We start from the raw sequence: 18,712 nt of genomic DNA on the forward strand, positions 1-18,712 counted from the left end.
CTGGCAAGCCGCACTCCTTTATCAACATACATCAGATCCGTTCCCCAGGATGATGTCAGAGTGTGACGAAACGCGCGTTGGGAGGAGTGGCGTGCTGACGTCATCGCGCTTTGTACCCTAGTAGACGGGTGTTCGTTTGCCGGCCAGCTTTCTTTTAATTTTTGCAAGTTTACTATGTGTAAGTGCAATCTTTTATTTTTAATAAGTGTTTTAATGCGATTTACACTGGTCCTCCGGACTCTGGTCCTCCATCGAGACCACTGAATAATTGAGTCCCCTTGGCTGTTTGCTGTGTGTTCCTGCTTCATTACATCAAGCATATAAGAGCCGTCATCGCTACTTCTTTGGAACAAGGCCCTGGCGGGGTTAATAGCCGCAAGCTCTTTTTAGCTTGCCTCTGGTAAACACGCAATCTATGTGGTGGAGGAGCACGAGTTTGTGGTGTTGTCACAAGTTATATCAAGATTTCACATGTTTAAGATCATCTTTTGTGGTGTTGGGAGCAAGTTCAACATATATGCACAGCATTTTCATTTTTCGTGTGTTTTATCAATCTATGGTAAATATATTTATTATTATTTTTTAGCGCAGCTCCATTTCTATCTTTACTTGTCTATATGTGTATCCCATAGTGAGCTGCTGCTGTTTTTGTTTTTTTATTTGTATTGCTCACTTAGTGCGGTAATTATTTCTATTTTTTCTATTTTATTACCAATTGTGCATCGTTTAAACACCTCGGCCTACCTGAGTATTGCTGCTGACCATGTCCATCCCTTTAGGACTACAGTGTCCCCATATTCTGATGGCCCCTTCCAGCAGGATAATGCCCCATGTCACAAAGCTCCGATCATCTCACCACTGGACAATGAGGTCACTGTACTCCAGAGGCCTCCACACTCACCAGATCTCAATCCAATAGAGGACCTTTGGGATGTAGCATGATGCTATCATGTCACTATGGACCAAAATCTCTGAGGAATGTTTCCAACACCTTGTTGGATCTATGCGACGCAGCATGGAGGCAGTTCTGAAGGCAAAAGGGGGTCCAACATGGTACTAGCAAGGTGTACCTAATAAAATGGTCGATAAGTGTGTATATGTTGTCAATCACAGCCAGGGAGGGAGGAGTGGGACCGAGCCACGCTCTGCATGTCCCATAGACCCACACAGGCGGCTTGGGAGGGAGCATATATAGCGCAGGTACTCCCAACGAGTATGCGCTATATGTTAAATTTAGTTTTTTGCCCAAAACTGTAATGAGTTTTGGGGCTAATTGTGCTAAATTGTACTTTGGCATCAGTTTGGCTGGGCTGTATAGAAGTTCTGCCTGGTCATAGGTGGGGTTGTACACCAGTGGGAGGCTATAGAACACAGTCTGGTTGGACACATTGGGTACCATTCTCTGTCTCGGAACCAATCAGTGGGAGTATGTCTCACTGCATAATTCAGGAAGGGGTACTTAACCACTTGAGGACCGCCGTATTGCCAATGTACGTCAGCACAATGGCACAGGCAGGCACAATCACGTACATCTACGTGATTGCCTTCCAGCGGGTGGGGGGTCCGATCGGACCCCCTCCCGCTGGTTACGGCGGTCCGATTCGGTCCAGGAGCGCTCCGTGATGAGGGGATGGCCGTTGGTTTTCGGCCACCCCCTCTGGATCGCTCCTGGCCAATGAGAAGCTTCCTCCCCTGTGTATTGTTTACACAGGAAGGAGGAAGTGATGTCATTCTCCTCGGGGCGGTCTTTTTGACCGGACTACAAGGAGAAGAGTAAAAGTAAGTGTGCACCAACACTACACTGACATGTAGGTACACACAGGCACACAAACCCCCCCCCGATCCCCCCCCCGATCCCCCCCCGCCCCCCCTCCCCCCCCAGTCACAGTGTCACTGATTGCATTGATCATTTCTTTACTGATCAATGCATTCAGTGTCAGTTGTGACAGTAAAAACTGTCAGGACAGTTAGTGTTAGGTCCAGGGTAGCCCCCTATCACCCCCCAATAAAGATTTAACCCCCTGATTGCCCCTAGAGTTAACCCTTTCACCCCCTTTTGCCAGTGTCACTAAGCGATCATTTTTCTGATCGCTGCATGTGTCGCTAGGTAGCTAGTTATTTTTTTAGGTTCACCGCCAGGTTTTTATAGCGCTAGGTACCCCGATATACTACCCAATAATGGTTTTAACCCCCTGATTTCCGCTAGTTAACCCTTTCACCCCCTTTTGCCAGTGTCACTAAGCGATAATTTTTCTGAACGCTGCATCAGTGTCGCTAGTGTCGCTAGGTAGCTAGTTATTTTTTTAGGTTCACCGCCAGGTTTTTATAGCGCTAGGTACCCCGATATACTACCCAATAATGGTTTTAACCCCCTGATTGCTGCTAGTTAACCCTTTCACCCCCTTTCACCAGCGATCACAGTATAAGTGTCACTGGTGACGCTGGTTAGCCAGTTAGTTATTTAGGTTCCCCGTCAGGTTTTTATATAGCGCCAGGGACCCCCATATACTACCTAATAAAAATTTGAACCCCCTGATTGCTCCTAGTTAACCCTTTCACCACTGATCACCGTATAAGTGTTACGGGTGACTCTGGTTAGTTTGTTTTTTATAGCATCAGGGCACCCACCATTTATTACCCAATAAAGGTTTAACCCCCTGATCACCCGGCGGGTGATATCAATTAGGTTTTAGGGTCAGGGTCTGCGTCGCCCCAGGCAGCGCTAGGTTAGTGCCAGTACCGCTAACACCCACACGCAAAGCATACACCTCCCGTAGTGGTATAGAATCTGAACAGATCAATATCTGATCTGATCAGATCTATACTAGCGTCCCCAGCAGTTTAGGGTTCCAAAAAAACGCATTGTTAGCGGGATCAGCCCAAATACCTGCTGGCACCTGCGTTTTGCCCCTCTGCCCAGCCCACCCAAGTGCAGTATCGATCGATCACTGTCACTTACAAAACACTAAACACATAACTGCAGCGATCGCAGAGTCAGGCCTGATCCCTGCCATCGCTAACAGGTTTTTTGGTAGCATTTTATATTCAAATCCGGAAGGCAGTGCTTGGTTTTCGGGGTCCCGTACGTGGCTAGGCTCCCAAAAAGTCCCCCACATGTGGTATCCCCGTACTCGGGAGAAGCAGCAGAATTTATTTTGGGGTGTAATTTGACTTCTGCCCATAGCATGTGTGAGCAATATATCATTTAGTGACAACTTTGTGCAAAAAAAAAAAAGTTTGTAATATTCCCGCAACTTTTGGCAAAATATAAAATATTCCATGGACTCAACATGCCGCTCAGTAAATAGCTTGGGGTGTCTACTTTCCAAAATGGGGTCATTTGGGGGGGTTTTGTGCTATTTTGGCATTTTATGGACTTCGAAACTGTGATAGGTAGTGAGGAGTTAAATCAAAAATTTGCACCCTTAGAAATCCTGAAGGTGGTGATTGGTTTTCGGGGTGCCGTGCGCGACTAGACTCCCAAAAAGTCCCACACATGTGGTATCCCCGTACTCAGGAGAAGCAGCAGAATGTATTTTGGGGTGTCATTTCACATATGCCCATAGCATGTGTGAGCAATATATCATTTAGTGACAACTTGGTGCAAAAAAAAAAAAGTTTGTAATATTCCCGCAACTTGTGGCAAAATATAAAATATTCCATGGACTCAACATGCCTCTCAGTAAATAGCTTGGGGTGTCTACTTTCCAAAATGGGGTCATTTTGGGGGGTTTTGTGCTATTTTGGCATTTTATGGCCTTCGAAACTGTGATAGGTAGTGAGGAGTTAAATCAAAAATTTGCACCCTTAGAAATCTTGAAGGTGGTGATTGGTTTTCGGGGTGCCGTGCGCGACTAGACTCCCAAAAAGTCCCACACATGTGGTATCCCCATACTCGGGAGAAGTAGCGGAATATATTTTGGGGTGCAATTCCACATATAACCATGGCATGTGTGAGCAATATATCATTTAGTGACAACTTTTTGTAAAAAAAAATTTTTTTTTTTTTTTTGTCATTATTCAATCCCTTAGGACAAAAAAAATAAATATTCAATGGGCTCAACATACCCATCAGCAATTTCCTTGGGGTGTCTACTTTCCAAAATGGGGTCATTTGGGGGGGGATTTGTACTGCCCTGCCATTTTAGCACCTCAAGAAATGAGATCGGCAGTCATAAATTAAAAGCTGTGTAAATTCCAGAAAATGTACTCTAGTTTGTAGACGCTATAACTTTTGCGCAAACCAAAAAATATATGCTTATTGACATTTTTTTTACTAAAGACATGTGGCTGAATACATTTTGCCCTCAATGTATGACTAAAATTTAGTTTATTCGATTTTTCTTATAACAAAAAGAAGAAAATATCTTTTTTTTTCAAAATTTTCGCTCTTTTTCCATTTATATCGCAAAAAAAAAAAAATCGCAGAGGCAATCAAATACCATCAAAAGAAAGCTCTATTTGTGGGAAGAAAAGGACGCAAATTTCGTTTGGGTGCAATATTGCATGACCGCGCAATTACCAGTTAAAGCAGCGCAGTGCGAAATTGCAAAAAGACCTCTGGTCCTTAAGGTATTTATTGGTCCGGAACTGAAGTGGTTAAGGTGCCGAAGTCACATGGTTCGGGGTTCCAGTCCAGAAGTTGTTGCTGACTCCGTAGTCCTGGTCCTCCTGACCAGCCCCCAGGGGCCCTCATGGCCTGGGGTGCGGAGCCATCCGTTTCCGAGCCTCAGACCTGGCTAGTTTAAGGCGCAGTAACTCGAAGGAGGATTCTAATGCCCCGTACACACGAGAGGAATTAAGTCTGACAGACCTCCAAAGGAGTTCCGCCGGAGTTCCGCTGGAGTTCCGACGGAGTTCTGGCGGACTTTTCGACCGAACGGACTTGACCACACACCATCACACCAAACTCCGACGGAGTCGAACGTGATGACGTACGACTGGATTCGACGTAGGAAGTTCATAGACAGTAGCCAATAGCTGCCCTAGCGTTGGTTTTAGTCCGTCGGAGTAGCACACACACGAGCGGATTTTTCAAAGGGGACCGGGTCCGGCGGAGTTCCGTCGGGAAAATTTAAAGCATGCTTCATTTCTAAAGTCCGTCAGACTTTAGCTTCGCTAAAGTCCGTTGCAGCCCACACACGATCGGATAGTCCGCCGGACTCAGTCCGTCGGAGTTTGGATGTCGAAAAGTCCGCTCGTGTGTACGGGGCATTAGGGGTTTTGGAGAGGCCCAGCAACTCTACATGCGACCAGGGGAAGGACTCTTCGGTAAGAGAGCCACGCACAAGACTGGGTGCTTGGTAAGAGCCTGGAAGCTGAGCTGCCATAGACATTGATTGAATCCACAATTCTTACGGTATCGCTGGACCGGCTGAAAGATTCTGGTACAGTAAGAAAAGTTCCTACTTCTACCCTTCCAGTTGTAACTAAGTTTCCAAGTTTCCAACCAAGTCTGTGTGAGAGACTTTGAAAAGCTAGAATTACCTGTTGGCTGCTAAATCCAAAACTTAAGGATTTATCCATCAGTTAAAGAGTCCAGTTGTAAGCGGCTGTTCCCTGGATTGTGTACATAGAGAGAGACTTTTATTGAAGTCAACAGTTCCAAGCACCTGGGCTAAACTCTACCCCGATACCCTATATTCCCAACTTAGAGACTGAGTTTGTTCAACTGTTTTATACAAAATAAAAATCGTAACAAGGAATTCAAGTGTCGGTTTCTGGAGGAGGTAATCGGTAAGCCCAGAAAAATTCAGCCGCTCCTTCGGGGGGTAAGTGCTACATGTGGGGGCTTGTCCGGGATTTGAACCCAGGACCTCTCGCAACGGAGAAAGACATACAAGTGAGTTTGTTACATGTGACTTTAATGCAGTGTTTCTCAATTCCAGTCCTCATGGCCCACTAACAGGTCATGTTTTCAGGATTTCCCTCAGATGAAACAGCTGGGGTAATTACTAAGGCAGTGAAACTGATCAAATCACCTGTGCAAAATAATGGAAAGCCTGAAAACATGACCTGTTAGTGGGCCATGAAGACTGGAATTGAGAAACACTGCTTTAATGGAACAGAGGGTGACGTTTTTGAACTACGCCATCTTTACTAAGGCAAAGACTTTCACTGTGGTGCGCAAGGTGGAAGGAGCTCTACAGAAACCGAAATTGCGCAACCGGAGGAACCAGTGGGAGGAGTCTACGCCTGTTTCGTCTTCCAGCACGAGGCACCGCGTGAGTGTGTCGCAGGAAGAGAGTGGATTTGGTCACGCTTGCTGAACTGCAATTATGTTTCGTGTCCCTGGTGTGCCGTCTGTTCCAGGACCTAGGATGCCGTCTGTTAGAGGTCCTACCAGTATATGGATGCCCGGCATCGTATTGACGGACATGAGAATCCACCTGCTGCCGCAGGGGCGGTTCTTACTTTATACTGCCAGGGATGTTGAGGCCCTCTGTATACTTTGTGGAGGATGTGACGGCCTGATTGCTAGTGCTCGGCCATTTGCTTGCTGTCGGAGGTGCGGGGACTATGCTTTTAAAGTGGAGCAGCCTACTGAATCATCTCGGGCCTACCATATGGACTGGGCAACGGGCGTGGCAACCGAGGAGACTATCGTCTATGCTCTGGCTGTGGGGCCTAGTGTTTCGGCTTCATCCACCATTGCTGGGAACCCCTAGAAAAGGACAATGAGTACGAGCTGGAGGAGGTAATCTGTAAGCCCAGAAAAATTCAGCAGCTTCTTCGGGGGTAAGTGCTACACATACATGAGCTGCTTGTTCTGGGAGCACTCAACGGGAGGGGGGGGGGGAATAGGCCAGAAGCACAGGTGGGGGACCCAAGAAGAGGATCAGGGTTGCTCTGTGCAAGACCCTTACACAGAGCAGGTATGTATAACGTTTATTTAAAAAAAAAAAAACACCTTTAATAACCAGTGTAAAGTTGCAGCAACTTTGAAACAGTTCCTGCATTACTATGATGCAAAGTTCTTGAGTGCCGGAGATTGTAAAGTTGCACTCAGAATCATGCGACTTTGGAGTCACACTAGTGTGAATAGAGCTTTAGGGAGTATCATATGGACCCCCCCCCCCCCCCCCCGCGGGGGGGGGGGGGGGGGATTTCAAATCCCCTGACTGGTAAAGCGGCTATCCAATGTGTCAGAAACAAATGATTTCCGGACTCCAGGTACAGCGGGATCAGGGCGGGGGATGGGGACAGGGTCCAGTGTAAGGCTACTTTCAGATTGGGGCGTTGTGGGCGCCGACTGTGAAGCGGCGCTACATTTAGCGCCGCTTTACCGTTGTTGTAGCGGCGCTAAATATGATTTCCGCCCATAGCTCTTCAAGGAACATTTTTTTTTTGTATTATTTTTATATGACAATTTTTTTTATTTTTTATTGCATTTTAGTGTAAATATGAGATCTGGTCCTGTCATGCTTTTTTCTATTGCAAGAGATGTTTACATTCCTTGCAATAGTAATAAAAGTGACACCAGTTTTTACACTTCTCTAAAAAAAAAAAAAAAATAAAAAAAAAAAATAAAAAGGTAAAATAAAAAAAAATTTTAAATGCTCCCCATTCCGACGAGCTTGCGTGCAGAAGCGAACGCATACGTGAGTAGAGCCCGCATACAAAAACGGTGTTCAAACCACACATGTGAGGTATCCCCGCGATCGGTAGAGAGAGAGCAATAATTCTAGCCCTAGACCTCCTCTGTAACTGAAAACATGCAACCTGTAGAATTTTTTTAAACGTCACCTATGGAGATTTTTAAGGGTAAAAGTTTGTCGCCATTCCACGAGCGGGCGCAATTTTGAAGCGTGACATGTTGGGTATCAATTTACTCGGCGTAACATTATCTTTCACAATTTAAAAACAAAAAAATGGGCTAACTTTACTGTTGTCTTATTTTTTAATTTAAAATGTGTATTTTTTCCCAAAAAAAAAAAAGTGCACTTGTGAGACCGCTGCGCAAATACGGTGTGACAGAAAGTATTGCAACAACCGCCATTTTATTCTCTAGGGTGTTAGAAAACGAAAATGTATAATGTTTTGGGGTTCTAAGTAATTTTCTAGCAAAAAAAAAAGTTTTTAACTTGTAAACAACACATCTAAAAAAAGAGTCTCGGTCCTTAAGTGGTTAAAAGCTCTTTCAATGCGCCGCAGAGCGGGAGTTTTTGACTCCTCTTTTGGGGATAAAAGCGCCCTGCTATCGGCTGAACAGCAGCTTAATGAGCGGTAAAGCACTGCTAAAAAGAGCGGCACTTTAGCACTAGCATGGCCCCCAGTGTGAAAAGGGGTCTAAAGGTGAACGTACACTTTAAGTGCTTAAAGTTTAACCAAAGGCAAAACTTTTTATTTGTATTTTTGGATGGAGCGGAGAGGGATTAGGACCCGTCAGCTTTCATTGTTGCCCGTGTTCCCGTTAGGGAAATTCGCTCCCTCTCTGTTTGTCCTGTTTACCGTTATCTCTGAAAGTAAAAGAAAATCACAAATTTTGGGGTGTCACCGGAAGAGGAGTACAGGCGAAATCTTACAAAGGAGACGCTACTTTAACCAGGCATTGCTCTCATTTTTGGAGGGATTTCCTCTCACTTCCTGTTTTGGCTATGGTACAGGAAGTGAATGGAAATCTTCCCTATGGGGCACAGATTGTAAAAAATAAAAAAAAATAATAATAAATAAAAAGCTGACAGGGGTTATACCCGTCCCTTACTCTTTCCAAAAAAGAGAGGAAACAGTTTTGCCTTCAGTTATACTTTAACACAAAGGTTTAACTTCTTTAGCATCTACACAGACTGTTACTATATACACTGTATAACTCTTACAGTCTAAACCCCTGTGTTACCTGGGAAACAACCGTAGTGAGAGCGAGGCCAGGAACGCGGAAGTGCCGGGAGGTCGCTCAGGCGCTTCCGCTAGACAGCAGTAGAGGGCGGGTGTTTCATCAGATATGGCGACCTGTCAGACTTGGTAACGGAAGTGACGTTCTGTTGCCGCCCTCTTGCTACACCCGCACTCCTCCACAGTAACGCTACACCGAGAAGGGGGCAAGCGGACATCTTGTTACACCCACCTGAGTTTTGCATTGTACCGTTATTTTTAACAGGAAACAGAGCTTATAAGGGGAAATACAGTATTTAGAAATCTATCGGACTTTCTACATGTTGAATTATAAAAGCGGTGCTGTTCTGTCACATTAGCAAATCTGTGAGATCAGCGGGTTTGCCGCTGCTTTTAAAAGTCAACATCTAAACAGTCCATCGGATTTCTATATACTGTATTTCACCTTATACGAGGCGTTTCCTGTTAAAAATAACAGTGAAATGCAAAAATCCGGTGGGTGTAACAAGATGTCCTCTTGCCCCCTTCTCGGTGTATCGTTACTGTGGAGGAGTGTTGGGAGTAGCAAGATGGCAGCGACAGAACGTCACTTCCGTTACCAATTCTGACGGAAGAGAGGCAGAGAGTCAGTGTGTGAAGGCGAGTGTGTCACCACCAGGAGGGAAGAGCTCGGCTATGGAAGGATGATAGAGGTAAGTACACCCTTCACCTGTAATGTGGGGGTTGGAAAGACCAGGAGATGGATGTACATGGAGATCCCCCATAACTACCATCATCAGTGTGGTCTGACCACACCAGAGCCAGCACTGGGCTGACCACACCAGAGCCAGCACTGGGCTGACCACACGGCACTGGGCTGACCACACCAGAGCTGGTGTTCTGCCATATATCATCCCTCCATCGGATAGTGTCCGCCCCGTACTGCGCAGGCGCAGTACGGAGCGGAAGGAGATTTGGAAAATCTCTGAAGATGAACAGCGCCTGCGCCGTGAGTGGAGGTGCTAGCCCCGCCATCCAAGTGGACATAGGGCTGCAAATATTAGAGGTGCGTTTCTGAAGTAGGGAAGCCACGAGACGAGTTTCACACCTCCCATGGGACATAAAAATAGACGACCTTCCTAACTTAGCCCTGTAGGTGGGGTGAAACGCATTGGGATAGCGTGGACATGTGCTTTTCTGAAGTAAGGAAGCGACAAGACGTGTTTCACACCACCCATGGGACACAAACATTGGGGACCTCCTATGACTAAGCCTTGTAGGTGGGGTGAAACGCGTTGGGTAGTGTGGACATGTGCTTTTCTGAAGTAGTGAAGCCACAAAACGTGTTTCACACCACCCATGGGACATAAACTTGGAGGACCTCCATAACTAAGCCCTGTAGGCGGGATGAAACGTGTTGAGGTGGCATGGACATGTGCATTCAGGTGCGTTTCTGAAGTAGGGAATCCACATGATACGTTTCACACCACCCATGGGACATGGATGGACCTCCCGTAACTAAGCCCTGTAGGTGGGGTGAAACACGTTGGGGTAGTGTGGACTTGTGCGTTTCTGAAGTAGGGCAGCCACGAGACGAGTTTCACACCTCCCATGGGACATAGAAATGGTGGACCTCCATAACTAAGCCCTGTAGGTGGGTTGAAACACGTTGGGGTGGCCTGGACATGTACATTCAAGTGTGTTTCTGAAGTAGGCAAGCCACAAGACGCGTTTTACACCACCCGTGGGACATAGACATGGATTACCTCCCATGACTAAGCCCTGTAGGTGGGGTGAAATGCATTGGGATGGAGTGGACATGTGCATTCAGGTGCGTTTCTGAAGTAGGGAAGCCACATGATGCGTTTTACACCACCCATGCAACATAGACATGGAGGACCTCCCATGACTAAGCCCTGTAGGTGGGGTGAAACGCATTGGGGTAGCGTGGACATGTGTGTTTTCTGAAGTAAGGAAGCCACGAGACGTGTTTCACACCACCCTTGGGACACAGACATGGAGGACCTACTAAGCCCTGTAGGTGGGTGAAACGCATTGGAGTGGCATGTGTGTTTCTAATGTAGGGAAGCCTCGAGATGTGTTTTGCCCCATTCATGGGACGTAGTCGTGGAGGACCTCCATGACTAAGCCCTGTAGGCAGGATGAAATACATTGGGGTGGCGTGAACATTTGCATTTCTGAAGTAGGGAAGCCACGAGACGCGTTTCACACCACCCATGGGACATGGAGGACCTCAATGACTAAGCCATGTAGGTGGGGTGAAACGCATTGGGTTGGCGTGAACATGTGCATTTCTGAAGAAGGGAAGCCACCAGACGCATTTCACACCACCTATAGGACATAGACATGGAGGACCTCCATAACTAAGCCCTGTAGGCGGGTTGAAACGCGTTTGAGTGGCGTGGCCATGCATTCAGGTGCGTTTCTGAAGTAGGAAAGCCCCGAGACGCATTTTGCCCCACCCATGGGACCTAGTCAGGGAGCACATTCAGCCCCTTGGATGGTACGAAACGCATCGGGGAGTGGCGTCGCCTGCAATGAGCAGGGCTGAGGCTGCTTTTATCCTTGTAACTGTCGGGCTTTGTTTAGTGTGAGTCACTCTGGAATTTTTATTAGTAGAGACCCTAGAGAATAAAATGGCGATCGTTGCAATTTTTGTCACACGGTATTTGTGTAGCAGTTTTTCGAACGCAATTTGGGGGGAAAAACACGAATTAAAAAAACAAAACACAATATTTACCCAAATTTTTTTTGTATAATATAAAAGATGATGTTGCGCCGAGTAAAAGGATACCCAACACATCACGCTATAAAATTGCGCACACTCGAGGAATGACGCCAAACTTATAAGTTTAAGTATATGATACTTAAAAATGTTCCATATGTGACGTTTTCAGAATGTTTACTGGTTGCCAGTTAAGAGTTAGAGGAGGTCTGGCACTAGGATTGCTGCTCCCGCTTTAACATTCGCGGTGATGCCTCGTGTGTGTGGTGCGAATGCCGTTTACATATGCGGGTGCGACCTATGTACGCATTCACTTCTGCGTGTGAGCACGAGGGTACCGGGCTCTTGTACCCCCCCCTTCCTGCCCAGGCCAATTCTCAGCTTTCACCCCTCTACACTTTTAATGACAATTGCGCGGTCATGCTACACTTTACCCATGTGACATTTTGTATCCTTTTTTTCATACAATTTAGAGCTTTCTTTTGGTGGTATTTAATCACCACTGAGGGGGGTTTATTTTTTGCTTAACAAACAAAAAGACCAAAAATGTAGAAAAAAAGGAAAAAACATTTTCATAGTTTGTTTCTAAAATTTTGCAAACAGGTAATTTTTTTCCTTCATTGATGTTCGCTGATGAGGTGGCACTCAAGGGCTTTGATAGGCAGCCCTGATGGCACTGGTAGGTGGCACTGCTAGGCAGCACTGATTGGCAGCACTGATGGGAACTGATAGGCTGCACTGGTGGGCACTGCTTAGCAGTACTGAAGGACATTGATAGGCAGCACTGATAGGTGACACTGTTAGGCAGCACTGATATGTGGCACTGGTGGGCACTGCTTAGACATACTGAAGAGCAGTGATAGGTGGCACTGAAGGGCATTGATAGGCAGCCCTGAAGGGCACTGGTAGGTGGCACTGCTAGGCAGCACTGATGGGAGCTGATAGGTGGCACTGGTGGGCACTACTTAGCAGTACTGAAGGGCACTGATAGGTGGCACTGAAGGGCATTGTTAGGCAGCACTGGCCACTGGTAGGTGACACTGCTAGGCAGCACTGATAGGTGGCACTGCTAGGCAGCACTGATAGGTGGCACTGCTAGGCAGCACTGATAGGTGGCACTGCTAGGCAGCACTGATAGGTGGCACTGCTAGGCAGCACTGATAGGTGGCACTGCTAGGCAGCACTGATAGGTGGCACTGCTAGGCGGCACTGCTAGGTGGCACTGATAGGTGGCACTGCTAGGCAGCACTGATGGGGGACTGGTAAGTGGCACTGCTAGGCAGCACTGATTGGCAGCACTGATGGGAACTAATAGGTGGCACTGGTGGGCACTGCTTAGCAGCACTGAAGGGCACTGATAGGTGGCACTGAAGGATAGGCAGCAATGATGGGTACTGGTAGGTGGCACTGCTAGGCAACACTGATGGGTGGCACTAATAAGCAGCACTAATTGGCGGCACTGATTGGGGCACTGATAGGTAGCACTGGGCACTTAGCATTACTGAGGGGCACTGATGGACACTGATAGGTGGCACTGCTTAGCAGTACTGAAGGGCACTGATAGGTGGTACTGAAGGGCACTGCTTAGCAGTACTGATGGGCACTGATAGGTGCCACTGATGGACACTGCTTAGCAGTTCTGATGGGCACTGGTAGGTGGCACTGATGGGCACTGCTTAGCAGTACTGATGGGCACTGGTATGTGTTTTTTTTCTCTTCACGCTTTCAGCGTGCAAAAAAAAAAGGCAGATTACCAGCTTCTGTTTACATCACATGATAAGCTGTCATTGGCTGACAGTTGATCACGTGATAAAAGGGCTGGGATCGGTGATCTCAGTGCGTCACCGTGCACGGGAGGATGTCTGTGGAAGCCCTCCCGGCAATTTAAGCCCACGCTGTGGCTGTCTTTTTGCTATAGCGTGGGCTTCAAGTGGTTACATTTTATCTTTTTTCTTTCCTACTTTTTTTTTTTTTTTTTTTTAACACTGGTCCTTTTTTTTATCACTTTTTATTCACTTTTATTCCTATTACAAGGAATGTAATCATCCCTTGTAATAGAAAAAGGATGTCAGTTTAGGCCGATACGTATTCTTCTACATATTTTTGTTAAAAAAAAAAATCGCAATAAGCGTTTCGTTTGCGCAAAAGTTATAGTGTTTACAATATTGGAGATCATTTTTTTTTTTTTGTATTATTTTTTTTTTTTTTTGTATTTTTTGTATTTTTTATCATGACTGTGACATTATGGCGGACACATCGAACATTTTTGACACATTTTTGGGACCGTTGGCATTTATACAGCAATCAGTGCTATACAAATGCACCGATTCCTGTGTAAATGGCATTGAAGGGGTTAACCACTAGGGGGCAGTGTAAGGGTTAAGTGTGTTCTTGGGAGTACTTCTAACTGGAGGGGGGCGTGGCTACGTGTGACACGTCACTGAACTTTGCTCCCAATCACAGGGAGCAGAGATCAGTGACACTGTCACTAGGGAGATGCTTGTTTACCTTAGCATCTCCTCGTTCTTCCTCTCCGTTAGACGAGCGCGGGTATCCCCGCGATGATCGAGTCCGCAGGACCTGCGACCCGACTTACGAAGCTTGCTGTGGGCACGTGCCTGCTGGCTGCCTCTTAAAGCGGAGGTCCACCCTAAAATGGACCTTCCGCTCATCGGAACCCTCCCCCCCTCCGGCGCCACAATTGGCACCTTTCAGGGGGGAGGGGGGTGCAGTTACCTGGATAATCCAGGTAAATGCACCCACTTCCGGGATAGCTCTCTGCGGAAAGGGGCGTAGATTACGCCCCTTTCCGCAAGTGCCCGCCCCTTTCTGCAAGTGCCCCGCTGCCTGCTGGGAAAACACACAGATCCCAGAGGCAGCGGGGACCGTCCTTATTGCGCACCGCGGCTCGCGCATGCGCAGTAGGGAACCGGGAAATGAAGCCGAAAGGCTCCATTTCCTGATTCCCATACCCAAGATGGCGGCGGCAGCACCCGAGAAACGATCTACAGATCGGCTTCGGGTGCCGACATCGCGGGCGCGCTGGACAGGTAAGTGTCACTATTTTAAAAGTCAGCAGCTGCAGTATTTGTAGCTGCTGGCTTTTAAAAAAAAAAAAAAAAACGCGGAGTCCCGGAGGACTCCCGCTTTAAAGGGCCACGTACAGGTACGTTAGTTTGCCGGTACGAGCCCTTCTGCTGATGTATATCGTCACGAGGCGGTCGGCAAAGCAGCGCTCAGGGATTCGCTGGGGGGGGGGGCGCAGAAGATATATACCGTATTTATTGTTACTCGGAGGGGGCGGAACAAGCGCCGTCAGATAACATAATAGAGAATCTCCTGTTTACTTGGTGACCTCTGTAACCGGAAGTCACGTCTCCTGAGCTGGCATTTGATGACTGTTCTGCCTATCATAGGAGGCGGGACTTTGTATTAAAGAGGCTGCCGAGTAAACAGCAGATTCCCCTGTATGTAATCTGTTGGCGCCCGTCCCGCCCCCCTCCCTGTCCCCTCCGAGGCTGCAGATGGGCAATGGTGAGGCTGCAGATGGACACTGACCCTTATTTTGCTGAAGCTTCCCTCTTAAAGTGAAGGTGCGTGTTATTCGCCGATAAATACAGTATATTCAAATAACACGCCCGGGCTCATCCTTAGGCTCTTCACCACACACAGCCACAAGGGCAAGAGAATTCTTGTTGGGCAGTGTGCATTTATTAATTAATTTGCAGTTAATTTTAATGGTTTAACCACTTCCCGACCGGAGCACGGCGATGTTCGTCGGCAGAATGGCACGGGCAGGCAAACTGGCGTACAGGTACGTCCAGTTGAATTTGCCGCCCTACCATCGCGTGCGCGCGGCCGGCGGCGTGTGTGCCGGTTGGGACCCCCATCAGTCCAGTCGCGGGTCCCACGGACTCGATCGCCGCAGGGATATCCGGGATCATCTCACGGGGAAGGAGAACGGGGAAGGAGAACGGGGAGATGCCGTTGTAAACAGCATCTCCCCATTCTGCCTAGCAACAAGTGACATTGATCTCTGCTCCCTGTGATTGGAGCAGAGATCAGTGTTCACTAACACAAAGCCCAGCCCCTTACAGTAAGTAACACATCCCTAGGAACACTTAACCCCTACACTGCCACCCCCTGGTTAACCCCTTCACTGCCAGTGTCATTTACACAGGAATTGGTGCATTTGTATAGCAGTGATTGCTGTATAAATGACAATGGTCCCAAAAATGTGTCAAAAATGTCCGATGTGTCTGCCATAATGTCGCAGTCACAATAAAAATCGCTGATCGCCGCCATTACTAGTAAAAAATAAATTATTAATTAAAATGCCATAAAACGATCCCCTATTTTGTAAACGCTATACATTTTGCGCAAACCAATCAATAATCACTTATTGCGATTTATTTATTTATTTATTTTTTAACCAAAAATATGTAGAAGAATACGTATCGGCCGAACCTGAGGAAAAAAAATGTTTTTTTATATATTTTTGGGGGATATTATAGCAAAAAGTAAAAAATAATGCGTTTTTTTTTTCCAAAATTGTCGATCTTTTTTTGTTTATAGTGCAAAAAATAAAAACTGCAGGGGTTATCAAATACCACCAAAAGAAAGCTCTATTTGTGGAAAAAAAAAGAACGTCAATTTTATTTCGGAGCCATGTCGCACAACCACGCAATTGTCAGTTAAAGCGACGCAGTGCAGAATCACAAAAAGTGGTCTGGTCTTAAGCAAGCAAAATGGTCGGCCTTCACGCCCTTCATCAAATCTGGCCCTCTTTGAAAAAAAGTTTGGACACCCTTGCTCTAGGGTCTCTGCAAAAAAAAAAAATATGTGTGTATGTTTGGGGGTTCTAAGTAATTTTCTAGCAAAAAATAATGATTTTAATTTGAAACCAACAAGTGTCAGAAAAAGGTTTAGTCTTTAAGTGGTTAAAGTGGGGTGCCCCCCTAAAAAAAAAAAAAAAAAAAAAAAAAATTAAGTCAGCAGCTACAAATACTGCAGCTGCTGACTTTTAATAATTGGACACTTACCTGTCCCAGGTTCCCCGCTCTGCTCGCGGCGCCGTCATTCGTACTGTGGGCACCCGTCTGTGGCTTCACAGCCGGGCACCCACTGCACATGCGCGAGTGGCGCAGGGCACCGTGATACGCCACACAGTCACCTGGGACACGTGACAGGTCCCAGGTGACTGTGCAGCACGAGGGGAAGTGATGTCACCAGCCCGGGCAAGGAAGAAGGCAGACTACGAGGGACCCCCTAGCAACAGGTATTTAGAGGCGAGTACATTTTTTTATTTTTTTTTTCCAATTATTTTCTTTTAATTTTTTTTAAAGATTTTTAAACAATTTTGTATTTTTTGGTGGCAACACCACTTTAAACTTCCCTCATTTACAGACAGAAGTTTATTCCTTTGATCTAAAGAACAAAACAAACTTACAATGTTTATAGTTAGTTCAGCAGCTGAGGAATGTTGTGATACTTGGCAGACTACCTGTTTTATTTAATTCATTTTTTGACAGCTGTCCGCTTGAGCATAGAATCGGGAAAATGCTTTGTTAAGATCGCGAGGGGGGGGGGGGGAAAGAATTGCTATCTCGATTCTTAACGATTAATCGTGCAGCTCTACAGCCTACCATAGAAGTGGATGGCTGTACATTTGGGGATTATCCTATCTGCACATGCAAGAAGACCTCATTGTTTACCCGAGTACAGCCACATACAGTACAACTATTCACTTCTATGGCCAGCTGTAAATGCCATCTTTGGCTCTCTGGGTGTAGAAAAATGCCGTGAATTGTACGGTGGAGGAGATCTGTAAATATCCGAGTTCTAAAGATACTAGTTGGGGGTTAAAAGAATTTGATGTGTTTTAGAGTTGGATGTGATACACTTACTGGAGTGTTTTTGTCAGCCACGTCTTTGGAAGGAGAGCACAAGTACTTTTCTTTTATATGTAATGGGGGCACTGCGGGCCCCAGAGAAGGGTCAAGAGGGCCCCATAAATCACCAGTTTCACGTGCCGGTTCTATAGTCACTCGTTCCAAAGATAATGATGCTGTTTTGGAGTGAGGCCAAAGTGTTACACCACCCATCAGCTTCAAAGATCTCTTACAAAGCAGCTTTAGGACATAAACACTGGAGTATTGTTTGATCTCTGCTTGTAAATGTTCCTAGAAGTAGCATCAGCTTCAGTAAGCAATATGGCCGACCTTCAACCCCTCCCCCCCCCCCCCCCCCCGTGAGCTTAAAGCACTAGTCAGCTCTAGTCCAGGTCTGGTGACTACAAATCTTAAAGGCACTGTTCACGTTCAAATGTTTTGGTTGTTTTTACTCAGTACAGTGCCTTGAAAAAGTATTCACCCCCCCTTGAAATTTTCCACATTTTGTCACGTTGCAACCAAAAACGTAAATGTATTTTATTGGGATTTTATGCGATAGACCAACACAGAGTGACACATAATTGTGAAGTGGAAGGAAAATGATAATTGGTTTTCAACAATTGTTACAAATATGTGACAAGTGTGGGGGGCATTTGTATGGCGCCCCCCGGAGTCAATACTTTGTAGAACTGTCTTTCGCTGCAATTACAGCTGCAAGTCTTTTTGGGGTTGTCTCTACCAGCTTTGCACATCTAGAGAGGACATTTCTCCCCATTCTTCTTCTTTGCAAAATATCTCAAGCTCTGTCAGATTGGATGGAGAGCGTCTGTGAACAGCAATTCTTAAGTCTTGCCGCAGATTTTCAATTGGATTTAGGTCTGGACTGTGACTGGGCCATTCTAACACATGAATATGCTTTGATCAAAACCATTCCATTGTAGCTCTGTCTGTGTGTTTGGGGTCGTTGTCCTGCTGGTAGGTGAACCTCCTCCCCAGTCTCAAGTCTTTTGCATATTCTTAACAGGTTTTTTTTTTTAAGATTGTCCTGTATTTGGCTCCATCCATCTTCCCATCAACTCTGACCAGCTTCCCTGTCCCTGCTGACAGAAAAGCATCCCCACAACATGATGCTGCCACCACCATGTTTCACGGTGTGGATGGTGTGTTCAGGGTGATGTGCAGTGTTAGTTTTCTGCCACACATAGTGCTTTGCTTTTAGGCCAAAATTAAAATTTTGGTCTCATCTGACCAGAGCACCTTCTTC

At 46.3% G+C, this 18,712-nt stretch overlaps 2 protein-coding genes across 3 annotated transcripts in view; one reads left to right on the forward strand and one right to left on the reverse strand.

Annotated features, from left to right (window-relative positions):
* LOC143964516 (putative E3 SUMO-protein ligase RNF212) overlaps positions 1–9,007 on the reverse strand; it is a 75,832-nt gene extending 66,825 nt beyond the window's left edge. For both annotated transcript variants that reach the window (XM_077474291.1, XM_077474290.1), the window contains exon 1: positions 8,837–9,007. The gene's annotated coding sequence lies outside the window, so the exon portion shown is untranslated. The remainder of the gene's footprint in view (positions 1–8,836) is intronic.
* Positions 9,008–9,370: 363 nt separating this feature from the next.
* The window catches only part of LOC143963668 (lysM and putative peptidoglycan-binding domain-containing protein 4-like), a 29,851-nt gene continuing 20,509 nt past the window's right edge, over positions 9,371–18,712 (forward strand). The window contains exon 1 of the mRNA XM_077473377.1: positions 9,371–9,524. The gene's annotated coding sequence lies outside the window, so the exon portion shown is untranslated. The remainder of the gene's footprint in view (positions 9,525–18,712) is intronic.

This window comes from Lithobates pipiens, unplaced genomic scaffold (genome assembly GCF_037356315.1).
Source record: "Lithobates pipiens isolate NorthernLeopardFrog02 unplaced genomic scaffold, aLitPip1_a1.2 Scaffold_8, whole genome shotgun sequence".
NCBI classification, from domain to species: Eukaryota; Metazoa; Chordata; class Amphibia; order Anura; family Ranidae; genus Lithobates; species Lithobates pipiens.